Below are 17,599 nucleotides of genomic sequence, written 5' to 3'. Positions count from 1 at the left end.
CTTTTGAAGCCGATATCCCAAGAGTGAACTATCGCATCTGCAACAAAATGTATAACATGCCATTTACGCTCTGAAAGTCCGGTCACATTATGCATCCTGATAAAGACTTGATCTGAAGGCGCCAAGTCAGTGTCTGATGAAGCATGCATGCCTAAAGTAGCATACAGAACCCTCCTATTATTAGGCCTTTTGTTAGAAAACAAATCCATTTAAAACGATGTAACATGTACTGAAGCTTTGTAAGACCAGTATAGAGTGCTAGATCACTGTTCTTGAGAAAATTGAGCCACAAAAAACAGTCAACTATAAGTCGAATTAACTGTAGATGCATCGGGACACAGTATTTGTACAAGTTTACTCCTAAAACGTTACGTCTTTAAATTCAGCAAGAGCTATAGAATCATTTAATTACCCTTTAAACACTGATTGATATTGCTCGAATTTTCGAAGTTGACAATTTCTGTCCCTTAATGTAACTCATTAAATTACAGATAAAAATTATATAGTTTAAACACGACGGGGAATGACAACGTCCAAGGCGTGTTTCTTAGCGCATTTGAACTTCGGCATTTCTTGTTCGGGTTACTTATAATTCATTACATATTATAGGGTTATAGACGCGTGGCTCGTTTATAAAAATAGTAAGCGCGGCGACAAAGTATCAGTTCGACGAAACGCCCTAAAGGAGCTCGCCCAACTAGAGATTTTTACGGAAAGAATATAAATGATCCGTGAGGGATAGCTCTGACATAAACTGACGTCTAAAGAGAAGCACGAAGTCTGTCTTGAACATAGGTGTCAGCAGTCAAGACAGTCATGAAAATCTGGAAACGAGGCGCAAAAGATGACCTTGAACAGCACGAAGTACCTTCGGAATATATCACCTTGCCCTGTTGACCTTTTGTGTTCAATATTATCCTGCATACAGTATTGTTATATTTCACCATGCGATCACTTGACGAGCAGTCAACGTCAGTGACGGTCCAGTATGTATACATACATCTTATACGTATAGCACGTGTTGTACATTGCATTAGATAAGTATTGCCACATCCTTTGCCTCTTTCATAATACATAATAGCTAGTGTTAAGCAAAAAATAGAAAATGTTCAGTATGTTAAGCCCTAAAGCATGTTTTTACATTTCATCGGCACGCGGCGATTATCGAAGTCACTATAATGGAACATAAAATTAGCAACGCTTATATACAGAGATTATTATACTATGTTTCACGGATATGTCATTGATGATATATAGAATCATCGCTGCGGACCAGAAACGAGAAAAGTTGTTAGTACACACACTGAGGTACGCGTACCTAGTCGGCAGTAACTCCCGGCAGGTGGTAGACTTCTATAATAGTTTTGCTTTTATTGTGGACGGCTTCGCTGTCTTTTGCGTCATCTCCAAGAGCTAACGAAGTAAAGCGTTTGACAGATTTCGTCACAGACAAAAGAGCAAAATTACCTACAGCCGAATTTATTACAGGTGGAGAAGTTTTCAAAGGGATTTCGACGGCGGCTGAGACCTGAAATTACTTTCCATATCCTGAACAAATATTTGCTTGAAAACAAATCACCATACATAATCAGCTTGACAGTCCGTTCTTGGCGTGGAAGGTCCTCCAGTGCCCGGACAAGGTCAGGAGAAGTTTCTCGTGTCCTCCTGTTCCAATATTTCCCTTTGCATTAACAACTACCTGATCGTAAAAAAAGTGTGTCTCCGATTTGTAGTTCGCCATCGGGCGACCATATGGTATTAACCGTGGCTATCTTGTGGAGCTTCGCTGTTCCGAACCGATTCTTTCACCAGATCCTCTTCGGCGTTTTTCTACCCAAGCTTGTATTGCTCGTTGGAATCCTGTTTACGCGCACTCTCTTTATCATCATGGACCTATATGAAAGGCATGTGATTAAACGTTATTAGTGCTTTCAGCCTCGAGGTTGTGGACGCATTTACGACTTAATAGTAAATTGTTAGGGCATAGGTAGTTTGAACGAGTTGTTGTTTCTAACCAAACTTTATTTATAATTGGCGCATTTTCAAAATAAACGTAACTTTGGCGATTATGGAACTTCGACAACGAAACGTTCCGACGTCTCCAAAAGAAAGACACCGATAACTGTAAGAATGACAATGTTGTAGTGCAATGCAGTGATTTCTGTGAAGAACCCATCGAAATAGAATACATAATGCAATGTATAAAATCGCTTAAGGCTGGTACGAACGTTTTCGTCACATACACTAGTACTAAAAGAAATTGCATTACAGGAAAAAAATCAGATACAATTTTAATTGGCTGTTCTAAATTTGTTCGGACCAATCATCAGACTGCCTGGTAGAAATTGGATTCAGGCGATTCTCAGCCACATTTTGCACTTCATCGAAAGTAACGACGATACACCCGAACCTCATTTTCGAGCGCCGATGAGCACTGTTCCATCTGAAAAAGGCGATACAAAATGGACTCATTGTGATAACAATGGCAATTCTGCTGACCACCATCGAACGCGGCCTGTACGACGGCGGACCGTTTACACAAGATCCTCGTTATTGCGATCAACACGCCAGAGGAATCGACCTACAAGTTCAATAAACTCATAAATAAATTCAATATATGTGTACGATTTGGTACTCTTTCTTTTCTTTTCTGAAGATGCTGAAGACGGCCAATCTATTACCAAAATGCACCTGGATTATCCAGAAGTATTTTACAGAAGACTAAACGCTTCGCCAGTGATTTCGCCAATTGGCAATACGCAGCGTACGATCCGCCTCGTCGGAGCCTAAGGCGGCCACAGTCAAAACCATTATTTCCCTTTTGCATTTTTATTTCTTTGTAGTTTATAAACATAGACTATAAACAAAACTGAAAAAGATAATTTCTTAAATGTCATTACGATGTGGTGTAGGTCTACGCAGCTTTGTCTAGCATTAGTCCAGCCAATTTTCCAATCCAATGTAATTATTTAATGAATTGTCTGTTTCATGCAAGCGGAAAAAGCTTTACGCTCGCGGGGATATGTTCAAAAATTACTTAGGATCGGTCTAGTTTTAGTTTGTTGACCTTTATTGCTCAAAACGTCATTTTCTAGTTTGAAAATTTGTAAGACGTTTAACATTGCCACATTGGCTTGAGCACTTCCTAAGCTTTCGTTCAACTAGCAATGTCAATGGAGTCAACTGATGCAGGGAGAGCATCCAGCATTTGTAGTGTACCGCCGTCGGAGGCAACACTCAAACTGTGACCGGGAAGCTCTGTAACGCGATAACTTATGAGCGTTAAATGGTTGCAGAAAGGACACGCGGAAGAATCGCCGAATCGAAGGTCCCATGCGCGCAAATTTCGTCACTTGCATTGTTTTAAACGGCCAGTCGATAAGGCCTCAAGAGCCGATTCAGCCATAATTTAGCTGGACATAACACTGGATTCCACCAAAGACTCAGAGCTTAACTGTTGAACAAGGGTATATATGTGTATAAAAAAAAATTTAGAAATCGGAAAATGGAAAGGCGTGAAATAGAAAAAGCAAACAGGAGATGGGGATATGGGCCTGCGAAAAGGGATGCAAGCTCCATTAGCACGGGTACACAAGGTCCCAATGGTGCCGATGAAACGTGGCGCGCCTATGTGCTAGTGTGCAGAAATATTTTCGCTACATAAATGATGCTAATGATAATTACCGATTATGTTCATACGGTTCATACTTGAACAACGAATGGGTATTTTAATAAAGACATGGTTCTGGTGTATAGCTTTAGTATTTATATCTAAAAGGCGAGGAATAGCAAAGTACGTGCCATCGAGTGTCGGAGCAATTGGCATACTATTGACTCACAAGCGTTTGCTATGACGTCTATTATTTACCTTATGCGCCTGTAGTACGTGTTACTATTCACGTTGGGCGCATTTGTAAAAAGGCGCTAAAACTTCTGAATCGCCAATGAACAAAAACGAAAAAATAATTTTCTGTAAATAACCGTTCCGCCTGTAGGCGAATCGCTACCGTACTGTTTCTACCATGCAGCTGATGTAGGCCATAAAAGATCGCGCCGTTGTTTCTAGGAAGAGGACGAACGTTATGCTATATTTGAGTAAGATGGAGTCGTTGAGTAAATCCACGATGAGAATATACCCCCAAGCAAATTCATATATCTACAGACGCCTGCTCTGGAAGATTGCTCATCGCGTTTGCTGTTGATGTTTATCCAAACTGTCAGCGCTACTAAATAAGCTAAGATTCGAGGCAGAACAAATTTACTTACTAATACTACTATGTTTGAATGTGACTCGTTACTATCTAATAGGATGTTGCCTATCACCAAAAGTGGGCTAGTCCAAATAACTATTTCGCGGATATATTGAATGGATGTGATTGAAGCATATAGAATTTTGTCCTAATAGTATCGGACAAAAAAGGCTTCGCCGCGTTTATCCACCATTAACGTGCTTTATGCATACTTCATATGGACGTAGTATAGAGTTGGCAAGCGTTCTTTTGCCAATCAGTCTATGAAATTTCGAACAACTATAAAATGATAAAATTTTGTTTCATTTTAATATGGTTGTCCCGATGAATCATTTAATGCAAACGCCTTGCTCTCTTTGTTTCAGGTAAGTGGGTTTTTTTCTTGACCGAGCATCACTACGTGTCTGCATCCTGGCATCACTCACGAACCCCGAAGATCTATTTGATTTTGAGTAGGTGTGAGCCAATCGATATGTAGTTACAGACAGGTAGAGGCCAATAGCTTACCGTTCTAGTGAAAACCGCTACGTAATTTACTGCATAGCGTGCAGGCTTAAGGTAGTTTGTAAGCGTATCTGGGTTTCCTTAAAAAGGCTTTCGAAAGAAGAGTTATTGCAGGATTTTGAATATGTTGCGAAGTCTTCCCCAACTTTTCGAGTAGTTGTATACGTTCGGTCTTGGTTTTGAGCTGTACTCTCACCGATCGTCGGATGCATGGGACACAGCTCCGCGTCTCTTCACCCGTAAATATGTTGAAAAGATTCCCAAATCCATCTTGATGAAGGTTATGAATAGTTCCACGACAATGTGGCTTCAAATATGTCGATTGTCACTTGCTCTGGTTTTGCAGACAGCAGCATCTTTTCCTTATACAAATGTTATTCTAGTACTTCATTGTGCTGCACTGACACTGGCTTAAATTAGTAACTCGCCTATAGACATTACGTATCATGCGAATGTTTGTCTTCAAACGCAGTTCTTCTCCATATAAAATGTACCTATAGCATTGATTACAATCATCCGCTTATAATTAAGCAGCATATTCAGGGAATAAACCCATCCTATAAATGATTTTTGCACTCGGTATCGATGAAACAGTTTCGTGACGAAGTTTTCTCCGACGAATACTCCGAAATTCGTACTTGCTCTCTAGTTGCGTCATTTACCAAGTGTATGGCATAATCCACGGCGTATATAAATTCAGACGCGTAACTCTGGCATTTCGTAAGATGCGTAAACTTGTCTTTCAGGTTAGGCAACGGATTCTATTAGGAATCAATACTTGCTGACGTTGTAGATATCTCGAGACATAACTTCAACTCGTATCTCGAACCATTCATTTGAAGCCGTGCTGTTTTTAGATAGACTTGCCATTGTACTATAGACTTGTATATATCTGTGGAACTTCACCGAATAATTGTTTCAATTTCCAAGTTAACTTTGGGTGTCTCTATTCTCAAATTTTAGACAATAGTAGCCAAAAAAAGAATCTGTGCGTCTCGACTCGACCACAGATCTAGAAAGGAACTGCTATTTCGTCGAAAATTCCGTGGCCGTTAACGGAGCCTGAACTTAAAGATAAACATTTAATAAATGTTTATCTATAAGAGGTACTTTTGTTGGTTCGGTGAGCTTGAAACACTGCGACTTGTTCTCTCGTCATAGAGATCGTGGACAAACTTATAAAGTAATTAACATGTCTGATAGATAGATATATATCTATATAAAGTACAATACGCCTAATACGAGCCGACAGAATGGCCCAAACGGACAATACAGTGGTCAGAGAGATAGCACAATTGGTAAGGTTGAACAGAAAAATTTACCAGTATAGCTGAATCCAGCTAGTGCTAATCCTGTACAACATATATCAAAATGTGCCAATCAAAACTAGAAATCCTATGATGACTACCGTAGAAGCCGTTGTAGGACGTCAATTGCAAAATGTATTTCCTAGTGCAGCAACAGCTGAGCTAGCTTAAAAAAGTGCGTTTCATAAAATATATGACTGAAGGAAATACTTTATCAAATTGTCTGTCCAAGCAAGGATTGCTGCACAGAGCCCTGCTGGCTTGTGACCTGTTTAAGTGCATAAAATTTGAGAGCAGAAAAATTCTGTAAAAAACTGGGATGAAATTTTTCACCTATTTAGGACCCTATACATCTTTTGTTGTGATGGCGACCGCTAATACCCTACCTAGAGACAGGTCGCGCATGAGGTCGAAATCGAAACGTAAATTATTTTTTTGCTGCATAGCTGCTTCTGAGTGCTTTTTGGTAATTTTTCAATCAACTAATAGGCGGGTCGCAAGGGACAATCCTAACAAACGATGCTAGTTGCATATCTGATAGTACAGTAGCTCCCGCATGCGACCTTGACAAACAGAGTTGACCCTAGTGCAGCTATAGCCCCATTTGCCTTTAGAAGCAGTTTCCATGTAATTAAATATTTTGCCAAGAATCAACCTGCATCGCGCTTAAATATGTGAAGTAAAATTATGTATACAAACAGTAAGACACGATACGGTCGTTTAGCTGGGTAATTTATTGATTACTTTTACACCCTTATAGAAGCTGTTTGAATTTTGTTGTGGCCCCGGCAGCGGCGAACATTCGACGAAAGCAGTCGCTAAACTATGAAAATACCTACTAACTACGCATGTTCACTTTCATAGAATTTAGCCCAGGTAAGCATGAGAACCGTCATTGGGGTATGTTACCCTTAGCGCTTTCTTGAGCCCTTTAGTCATCAGGAAACAAAAAAGGTACTTGATTGGCCAACACATCTTTATCTCCTAATGCTTTTTACTATCTACCTGGTCACGCGAGACTAATCAGGAGCGACGGACTAGGCCGGAGGTGGTAATCGATCAGCAGTCGAAGCTCAAGAGCAACGTGGGGATAGAACACAGTATCGGAATTACGTATTCATGTAGAAGACAAGCCAGCATATGCTGTATTCGACCACTATAAGCGAGTATATATAGCTAGTATTAGATGCCCAACAAGCCTCCAATAGTAGACCAGAATCGAATAGACATCAATATATACTATTTATGGAAATAAACATACTACTTTTATGCCGAATACAGTTTTTTCGATCATGCATCTGCTTGTTCGTAGCTAGACTGCGGAAGATTGTATATATAGAGGAAAGGCAATCGTTTGTATAACTAATTGTAATCTTCATAATCTGTTAGTGTTGTTCTTGTGAAATCTGCAATAGGATATAGTAATTTCTTTCAATGATAAGCCTTTCAAAAATTACTCTAGCTCGAAAAATTTGTCTCAACTATCTATTTTTCTGCCAGTTTCTTCAAGGAAAGCACCTTTTTTATTTTGCTTTTTGTCACACGAGGCCAACTAAATATATGCGTTCATACTAAACTGCATTATAATATTATAGGAATATAAATAGCTACAACTTGTACTCATTGGGCGTGACTATGACTGCTTTTTATCGCAGGTTATCGGAGGTTGTGTTTAGCAGCTGGTCGAGTAACCTGTAAAATAAGCTAATTGTGTTTTAAGAAATAATCCTATCGTCTGTACAACACGTTCTGATAACCTATGACACAAAGCTAACTTGAATTCTCTAGTTAAAGATCGTCGATCAGAATAAAGGAGTTTATGTTTCCTTATCGGTTACCTGGCCTTTGGAGTGAAGTTATATGAAAAAAGCAATTTCTCGTTTAGTCAGTACAGGTCGTGAGAAGCGACAGACGTTGTAGTCCTTGGATCTCGAGTACTCCTGAACGTATGCACTATTCGACACATCCATGGCAGCTCTCATATCACATGCACGTATTTTTTTGGAACTAGTTAACCTGTCGGTAGCCGTTTCGGGACATTTAGGAAAGCTTGGTCCCTCAAGCGGTGTAACCAGCCAGTTAATGCACCCATATCCTTTCCATTTTAGACATTATCTACATAGAGGTTTTATAATAGCACCCCTATAGTTACATGGATTGCAGAGGAAATTTTCGACCACAGCGGATCTCAAATTACTTTTTCTGCTGGCTTGTTCATTATTGTGGTATTTTTTCAGTGGTTGATAGCCCCGAATGCGGACACTAATTTGCCTTTCAATTAGAACGCCCATCATCGTGGCACGCCTGTCAAGCGTCTATAGAATGGCTTATTTCTCCGCAAAAATATGCATGATTATTTGTAGATCCCCGCGTCGGAGGCACCAGGAATCTTCTCTCCATCCGCCAGTATCGTTGGGATTTGACGCCGTTGCTACTGGCGACGATGATAGTGGCCGCGTGTAGCTATGAACACTCAGCTACACATGTCGAATCGATAACCTGATTAGAACTCTGTCCCAAGGGAGTGGTCGTAACCAAGGCTCAGATCACGACCACCCCCTCGGGACAACAAACGAAACAAGTTGGCAGCATCCTCAAAATCTGTTTGTGTTTACGGATCAGCTAAAACAGCACAAGTACTTTATACATATCCATATGCACATCCAATATTCACACCAAGTACAAAAACAAAGCACCATATATATACATACATATCACAAGTTTATTCTTCATAATTTGAACTTCGTTTCACGGATATTGCATTGGCAATACATTATATATGTATATAGCTACAAGCCATGATAATGGAAGCCAATGTCGTTATTTCAGTCACGAAAATACACATACGTGTGCATCAAGTTGCAATGTAATCTATTATTGCACAATGTGTTAAGAACAAGCATAACAGTTTGGCAGCATTTCGTAGATTGATTGGGCTGATCAACTTGTGTTAGTGTTTATGCCTGACTTGACGGTGTCATTGAGAGGGAAGTAAATTTACTTTCTAACACAGGCCTACCTGGCCTGCACTAATAAGACGTCACAAACGTTTTACTTAGTGGGTCGCGCGTTAATATGGTCAAAGCATTCTATCTGCAAAACTTCTAGCGTCCCGCAAGGGTCCGGGCGGCCGCCTTACAAGAAGGTACACTCGGTGCTGCCCCCTGTTGACGTTATTATTTGGTGTTCGAACAACGCGAATACGATCCACGATTTGAGGGTGCCATATGGCTTCTCTGATCGGAACGACCAGGCTGAGCGATGTCATTATACCGAAATTAAGGGAGAAGAACTAACCCTAATTCTGACAATACGTCGAGTGCGGCCGTACTACAAATGTTGCTAAAAGACTCCCAAGTCTCTTTTAGTGGATTAAAAAAATGCAAATGTAAAAGTAGAAATGGCGCTTGTAGCATTCTTGGGTGTTTCGTACGGTATCACATCGTATCGCACCTCGATGATCGACGTCGAAGTTGACCTATTCTATCAGCTAAGCCTATTTTGCGCATAATTGTAAATTATACAAACAGCCTTAAAGGACAATTAGTACATACCTTACTCAGTTCTAGTCGCCAGGTTTGGCAAAGGGTGAGACAGTTACACTAAAGCAGTTGATTATGAGGAGCAGAACATTTAATATGTCAGCTAAATAATCTAACTGATAAGCGCTTTTATGACCAAATTGCAGAAGTTCGTTAGTGAACGAGTTTACTCAAGTGAATAGAGTGGACGATACCAGACCGACACATTTAAAAAATCCGCTTTTCAATGAGTGAGATATGATAGGACGATAATGTTCGATTGTAATCGGCTTCTTCATGAGTTTAAATTATCCACGCCAAAGGAATCTCTCTAAGATGATGCTCTAATGAAAAAAATATGTTTCTTCTTCTTCATGTTTATTAAATCTTCACTGATCTTTAGCTTCGATGTAGATGTTATTTGACTATTCCTATATCTTACAATGTAGTTTGTAAAAATGCTTTGAACATAGAGAGATTCTGTCGAACTCGTAGTTTTAAATTCATTGGAAAATCAGGTAAAAATTCGCCCTGGTCTGTGATCTTTGTATGGTGAAGCCGTTTTCGCTGATGTACTCCCCAGCCTTACTACGGTTGTAACGAAATGTCGGTGAGTTCACAATGCTGGAAAAAAATATTCGAATTCGTAATGCCGACGTCTGTTTCGTTGTCAATACTATTTTTTACGTGAGCGTTCTTATATCCGGTAAAAATCTGCCGTATGGCCAAGTATTGGCCGTACACGTTCTTCAAAAACTGCCAGTCTGTCGCTTCTAACTGCCTAAGTGCGCATATATACACATACAGAAAGGTACCTTTGTCAATACATAACAGAAATGTTCTCGGTAGCTCGAAGACTTTATACCAAGACGTCGGTTGCTGTTTCTTCTTTTTATCGCTTTAAATTTCTTTTTGCACAAAAAATAGCATAGAAATGTAGATGAGAACGGTCCAGATCCGTACAATGAAGCATTTACAGGTTGGTCTGCGACAACTATATCAGAAAATTTCTTTCGAGCGCCTTGTTTCCTCTATGCTATCTGCCTCATTGTTGATCTACTCATCCGCAAAGGCAATCTATTTTGTAGAATACTTACAGCAAGTTCTGAATTACTGACAGATGTAGACTGAGCAGGAATATCATGCAAATCTGAATGTGCCAAGAGCTACTTATGTCTAGATTACGGTAGTAGAAAAGCACGGCTGGCTATTAGAAATGGCCAAGTCTAATCCATACGCTCCTGTTCTAATCCAACAATTTTGTTAGTACTATTATGATAAGTAGAAAAAAATCTATACTATGTGGTCGACGTAATAATGTGTATAAGTTGGACATCGTTAACGAAAAAAAAAAAATTACCAGAATGTATCGCACAAAATTTATGGCTGGAGCCAGATTCTCATCACTTTCAATCAAAGAAGGAATTGAATAAACATAGATACTAGAGATTATGATTGCCGTATCGTTTCTGAATAGCTTCAGATATAGGTGTTTTCTTTTGTGTCCTAGCACAAAGACCAGTCTAACAGTGTCCGTAAAATCCATATACCTATTTTCGAATGCTTCTTCCTAGCTGTTTCAAGGTTATCTCTATGGCCAAGCGAGATTGGATCGATACAGTCAGAGCTAGTATTAAGGAGTATATTTCTAGAATATGCCATGAAAAATAAGTGAATATTTCTACATCGTTAATAGGCACTTGATGATTCCCAACTTCGTGTTGAGTAGCTTTGTCCTTTTAGTATTTGATTGCTGATGTTTTACTAAGAAAAAGTTCATCGTTCCCTTATATCATCCGAAGTGCTAATGATGGGATAACTACTAAGACTAAAAGCGGATAAAATCTTTTAGTAGAATAATGGTATCAGCCACCAGCGAGCCTCGTACTGACTCATTTGTTTACCAACAAATCAATTTCAAGAGATGGATTTCATTTTGGTTATACAATTATCGAAGGTATCAATGTAAACGTAATCTTTAATCACGTACTACTCAATACAATCTAATAAGATCGTATGAAAATTATTCAGGCAAAATCTCTATCCTTAAGCAGTCTTTGACAGCCATTCTAGATGAAACAAGGTAACGCCGCGGACATCACCCCGATAGCCATAGCAATAACAGTCGGAACAGTATCGATAGTCTCATAGGATATCCCCTTATCGATAATCATGAGTTGTCGCCTATCAATTAAACATAGCTCGGGTGACTAGCGAGAAACGCAAACACGTAACGGAAACAAGCTTACGGTGAACCGCTCGAGCACTGGTGCATATGAAGGTCGCAAGTACCAAAGAACCGCAAAATTTGGTAGAGAACGGGACGACCAGGGACCCTCACTAAAGAGATGGTGGAGTCTGAACCTAATTGGACGTCGTCCTGTGTTGTTTGCGGCCTTGTTATGTGCCTCAATGATCTGGTGTGTGTAGATGATCAAACATGTGATGACCAAAACGTCGACAGATATAAACAACGCTAACCCCGAAGTTCACATTCGGACGGTGCTGGTGCAGAACGAGTAGCTTAGGCAGATTAGAATTATACGAGAAGACAATTCTTTGGAAAAAATGATCTTTTCCATCGGAGTTGAAGTGCAGCCGTAATAGCCAATTGGCTAACCATTCATTGGCGAAGTGCTCAAGCTACGTTTACCAGAATCATCGTTTCTCAGAAAACTGGCCCATTTCGGGTTCGTTCAACACTGTGGTAGACGACATCTGAGTACAAATGTTAGAGCGCTGCTGGCAAAACAAGCAGTGCTTTCAAGACCGCTTATCAGTTTAAGATCGACTATTGGAAGAAGACTTGACGATCACAGATGAACGATTAACGACCGGTCAGCTGAGTCAGATCAGCGAAGTTTCCGATTCCCTCTGATTATTCAGCCAGGGCTGGCCAAAATGTCGCTCGTCCTTATCCGTGAGTTCCGACCCAAATACCCCCCCCCCCCTCGTTGCAAAGTCAGCAATACTGTAGATGCCCGTGACGTTGCATCTTTGAGACGCAACTGTAAACGAGGACCCCTTAGCTGGTAGGCAGGTGTATGCACCAGTAACAAGTTTTAGTCGAGTCTGTAGAATAAAAGATCCTGTCAGCTTTGATCATCGAACGTACAAGTACGAAAGTGTGCGCTCTTACGAACACAACAACGGCCGCTCCAAATTCTGCAACGTTAATCTCTTGCGCAGTGTAAGTCGAAATTTAATCAACAGAAGCAAGCTTGAACCATCATCACCATTGATATACGTAGTTTGGAGATAGACGGCAAACGCGTCTGAAGTCTCAGGTGCATCATCGAACACACGAAGCGAGTACGAGTCTGTTATCTTATTCGCCAACCCAATGTCTCGGATAATATACTGGTGGTATGAGACGTTGAGCTCTGTTGCCCAGATTGTAAGTATCCTAAGCAAATCCCACAATGTCTTCATCGGGGCGAAAGACTCTATCCATTTTGGATGAATGGCTTCCCTCTGAGCGTGTACTCTAGTAGATAGCTTGATGAGTCAAAAATAAACGCCAAGAATTTCAGGACCATCCGCTTGGCTACACGAGACCAATTTATTTTGAAACGAAAGTGGCTATTGGTCGGATAGCACGTGATCCTCGAAATCTATAAAACGTTTTTCCGCGGAGCAGGCATCGACGAGTGGGGTGCTCTGGTCTTTGAGATGCTCGATGACTGCTGGTGAGTTTGCCTTACATTTGGCTAGATGCAAGCCGGCTCAACGAAACCACTCGGTTACCCCTTCAATTGACGTAATGGCTTCCAACCTTGTGTCGTATTGAGGACCTTACCATCATAATAAGGCGTGTCGTTATTTTTCTCAGAGCAAGGCAGCCGCTAGGAACCCGCTAAGTGCAGCTCCCCACGTTACCTTGCGCGTCTGATAACACGCGTCGTTGCGTCAGCAGACACCGCCACTGAGTAGAGGCGGAAGATTAGCTACAGTTTGACTAGCACCGGATCAGGGTTTGGGCCAGAACTCAGGTTTGGATTAGAGTCAGGCAATGCGCATTCAGTGAAATACCGTCGAACGCCGTTGAAGAACAATCGGGGACGACTGGCCATTTCTGCTCGCCACCTACTTCGGAACGGCATATAAAAGGCGCTGGGTGCAAGCGTTTAAAGTCAGTCATTTGCTCCGTATAACCTTCGTCCCGAACGACAACGTACCATATTATGTATGAACGCTTTGCTGTTACAAGGTGATGCCGTCTGTTTTCGAAATATGCGATAATGAACGGTGTCAGAATTTTTTGCCAACAGAAAACAGAAACACACTTATCCTTTATTATCGAATGCAATTATCCATCATACGGTAAACCGTAAACGACCTACTATATAGTCTCGGTTTAATCAGTTGATAATCTACCGTCGGGCTTAACCTCGGTGCGAGTCGCCAACTAAGGATGCTCGATATGTCGAGGGCCTAACTCACAATCGCAAAGCAACATGCTGAACCAGGATGGTTGCTCCTTGGCATCCTTTGCGGCTTACTAAGATAAGCTATCCAAGATAATACCCAGTGGCTACTACTTAGTATGTAATCGTGTGGTGTGCCTTGTCGTGAACAATATTTTGAGACCAATCGATACCCACTAGCGCAGTTGTTGTCTTGAGGCCAGAGGCGTCAAGAGGAAATCGATTGGCGAGAGTATGTGTTTGGGCAAAATTTCGAATGGCCTGAGTAATATCTGGCAAGTAACAAGAACAACTGGGGTCCAGTTCGAAATTGTGTGCGTGAGCAGAGATCCAGATACACTTCCTGATCGTCAAGGCTACTGATGAAATGGACAGTATTTTTGGGCGCACTGAAGCGATGTACTCTCTTAGAGGATTTGCCGATCAGTTTTTCACTGCTCGAAGCACAAGTTGGGGATTCTGGTCGTGAGCGACCCTATATGAACGTGAACATACTCGCAATGTCTGATAATAAATATTCTGGTATATGCCCTTTGTCACAAGTAACGTATGCCGACACCGTCATGACTAAAGCCGTCGTAATTAGTAGACACTGCTGTGGTTGTAATCAGGGCGCCCGTGGAACACCTTACAGTTAGAATACTCTCAAACTAATTGCTTGGCAGGTCTATGGGCGCGTAGTAATTGCTGGCATTACGTTACGCTTCGGAACCAACCACCTACGCATGTCACTAAATAAGACACTGCATAATGTTTTTGTTGCTTGAAAATGGGTATACCGTTGTTGAAAACTGTGACAGCTATTGTATTGTGGCGCGCGATGGGACGTTTCCTAGCAGACAAAAGCATGGTTGTTATCAAAGTTTTCCTTTCATCGCGTCTGTTACTGTAAGCTTGCGTTCTATTTGCCGTGGTCGGTCAGACAAATGTTGGGTCCGGCTATCAGTTATTTGTGCCGCTTGCAATCGTGATCGATGCTTGGCGCTTTAATTCTGTAAGGCCTCTCCCTAAATATCCTTGTCTGCGCATTTTATGAATTAGTAAAATTTGCCTGTACTGTGTAGTATATCACCGCTGGTTGTGTGTCGACCATTTTAACTACCTCTTTATTTCTATTCCCCACTGTAGATCCAGTAAAGCTTGAGACTGATAATGTAGTTATCCACTCAAAAACACTTCTCTCTACTAACCGTCTCATAGAATATTCGACACCAGATATAGCTGATAAACAAATTCAGTCCACAAATGTTTTGTCTCAACAAAAGTTTTTCTGCTGTATTGTTCAATTAATCAACAATTAATAGGTTGAACTTCTGCGAATTGATTCCTCCTATATATATATATATATATATATATATATATATATATATATATATAGAAAAAAGACTAAACTCTTTTCTGGGTAAAAATCCAAAGGGAATAATATATCGGTTGTGGCTAATATATAGTTGTGCTGTTGGTTAGAGTTCATTTAACAGTTGTTCTACAAATTTGTTATACAAAAAAGCTATGGATATATTAAGGTCTTGACGTTCAGTTAGCTTAAATACTATTAAACTTAGCCGAAAAGAGTAAGAACAAATAGAATCAAAAACCAATACCTGTCAGAATTCAATGCACTCGAATTGTGCTTTATGTTACGAACTGGTGTGCAGTCTGTGCATGTCGCATATAGTCCTCTTAGTTGGAGAGGCTCTTCCTTTACTCGGACGAAACAAATCAATCGTCTAACTATCTCAGATCTCCAATATCAATCTTGTAGAATACAATTTATGTAGGACACAGTGTACCCGCTTTGATATTCACCATTGTCCTAAACATTATGGCCTAGATTGACATATGATCATCGGCCAGTATTCCGCGTCGATGTTAACCCTAAAAGCTACCGTAGCGCCACTCGAGATTCACAATTTCATGCGTAGTTGGGTAAATTCATTATCAATTAAAATATTTCATGGGTAAATTGGGTTTCGATCTCAATACGTAACCAATTACTCTACAGTTCGAACTCGGATAACGCAGGTATTTCCTTACAGCTTGTAAGGCCAGATATTCCCACAGTATGAGCAGATTTATCCGTTAGCCCCGCCTGCTGTCAATATTATTTTAGTATTCATAAAATGTAATATTTATAATGCATTATGGTACTCAGTTTATAGAGTACCTTATAACCAGTAATAATTATTGCTTCATAATTGAGAGTTTTCGATATTCAGTGTTTAGGTGATTGGCGTTTCAAGAGGACAATTTGCACAACCTCGATTTTACCTCAGACCAGACGTATACACAAAAAAATCATACATCAAAAATATTTAGAAATATAAACGAATGTTTTGATGTCGACGCGTGCTAGCATTAAAGATTTGTTCAGACGGATGGCTCTTTTAAGCACGAGACCGTATGTCTACGTTTGATTCAGACTTAAACCACCTCATTCGGTATTCTTTAGTTTAGTAGGCGCATCTTTTACCACTGTACCATCTCGGTGTGAATACTAGGACGTCTTAGGTACGCGCAAAGACATTTCACCGAAGTGACCTTTATTAGGGGTGACTCTATTGCAGCTTTGGGATACTGGCAGCAGGAATATTTCTATATATTATCTATATAATATTTCTATGAAACAAAATTTCATGAAACGTTTCGTGTGAGCAGCTTCAACGTTGACAGTACACACTCGACAGTCAGTAAATTATCTTTTATTTTTCTACAGAATTAGAGCCGATTACAAGTCAACTGCCATAATAAAACCATATTGTTATTGATCAGACAGGTTACGGTCCGGACACCTAAAATACGAGTTTCTTCTCGTCACGGGGCGCTTCAGCTTGCTGGACCACTGGACAGCCTGCAGAGTCTGCTCAGCCGATTAATTGCATCGTAATTAATAATTGGCTTAGCGGTGCTTGGTTAAGTAGGTCCATCCAGTTACTGGATAAAATTTTTATAAAGGCCCATTTGTTTAGTGATGTGATAAATAAATCTCGCCGGTGTGCACCGATCGACATCGGCCTGTTTTAGATATACATATCAATGTCAATCAAGCGAAGACTTTTATGGGTGTTCGACCTTCGCTGGACAGCTCTTTCAGATCCAACTATTCGCGATTAGAGTAATTCAAATCTAGCGCGTATTTCAATACGTTTCTGAAGTTCATACCATATAGATGGCAACTTCCGGCTTTCTTCCTTGGTTAGTGGGTAATTTATAATGTCACTATTCATATGATGTTACAAACCGAATAGTTTTATGTCATATTCTATTTAGACGCTCTTTTCAATGCGATTAGTACCGCTTGGTATTCACTTTAATAACGGCACATTGATCAAAGCCATCCCTGCAGGCCAATTATGTTTTTTCTGTCCCAGTTCAGAGTAAGTTAGCGACATTTATTATCGACACGCGTCACGACATGACGGCTTTTATGATCGAAGTCATATTTCTGTCCTCCCTTGAGTTGAATTCTGATCACTCAGATCGAAATCGGATGATAACTTTCTACCACTTTAAGTTTGCCTGCTGTATCTCTGGATGAGATATTTACAATGTCATGGTTTAACCGTCTTTTGACAATTGCTTCTCATTGGAAC

General features: G+C 40.4%; 1 protein-coding gene and 1 long non-coding RNA gene across 8 annotated transcripts in view; both read left to right on the top strand.

The window, feature by feature from the left end:
- Window positions 1–17,599, top strand: part of LOC111259969 (glycine receptor subunit alpha-2) — a 122,554-nt gene that overhangs the window by 55,617 nt on the left and 49,338 nt on the right. Inside the window, exon 2 of one of the 7 annotated variants that reach the window (XM_022832387.2) lies at window positions 4,616–4,702. The exons of the other annotated variants lie outside the window; for them this stretch is intronic. The gene's annotated coding sequence lies outside the window, so the exon portion shown is untranslated. The remainder of the gene's footprint in view (window positions 1–4,615; window positions 4,703–17,599) is intronic. 7 annotated transcript variants of the gene reach the window in all.
- LOC147753556 (uncharacterized) lies at window positions 630–2,622 on the top strand. The gene is made up of 2 exons (XR_015310816.1): window positions 630–1,904; window positions 2,331–2,622. It is a non-coding gene; the product is annotated as an uncharacterized LOC147753556 (long non-coding RNA).

The sequence above is a fragment of the Varroa jacobsoni genome, unplaced genomic scaffold (genome assembly GCF_002532875.2).
Source record: "Varroa jacobsoni isolate VJ856 unplaced genomic scaffold, vjacob_1.0 scaffold_389, whole genome shotgun sequence".
NCBI lineage: Eukaryota > Metazoa > Arthropoda > Arachnida > Mesostigmata > Varroidae > Varroa > Varroa jacobsoni.
The sequence above is the reverse complement of the archived record's forward strand: the minus strand, read 5'-3'. Positions and strand labels throughout refer to the sequence as shown.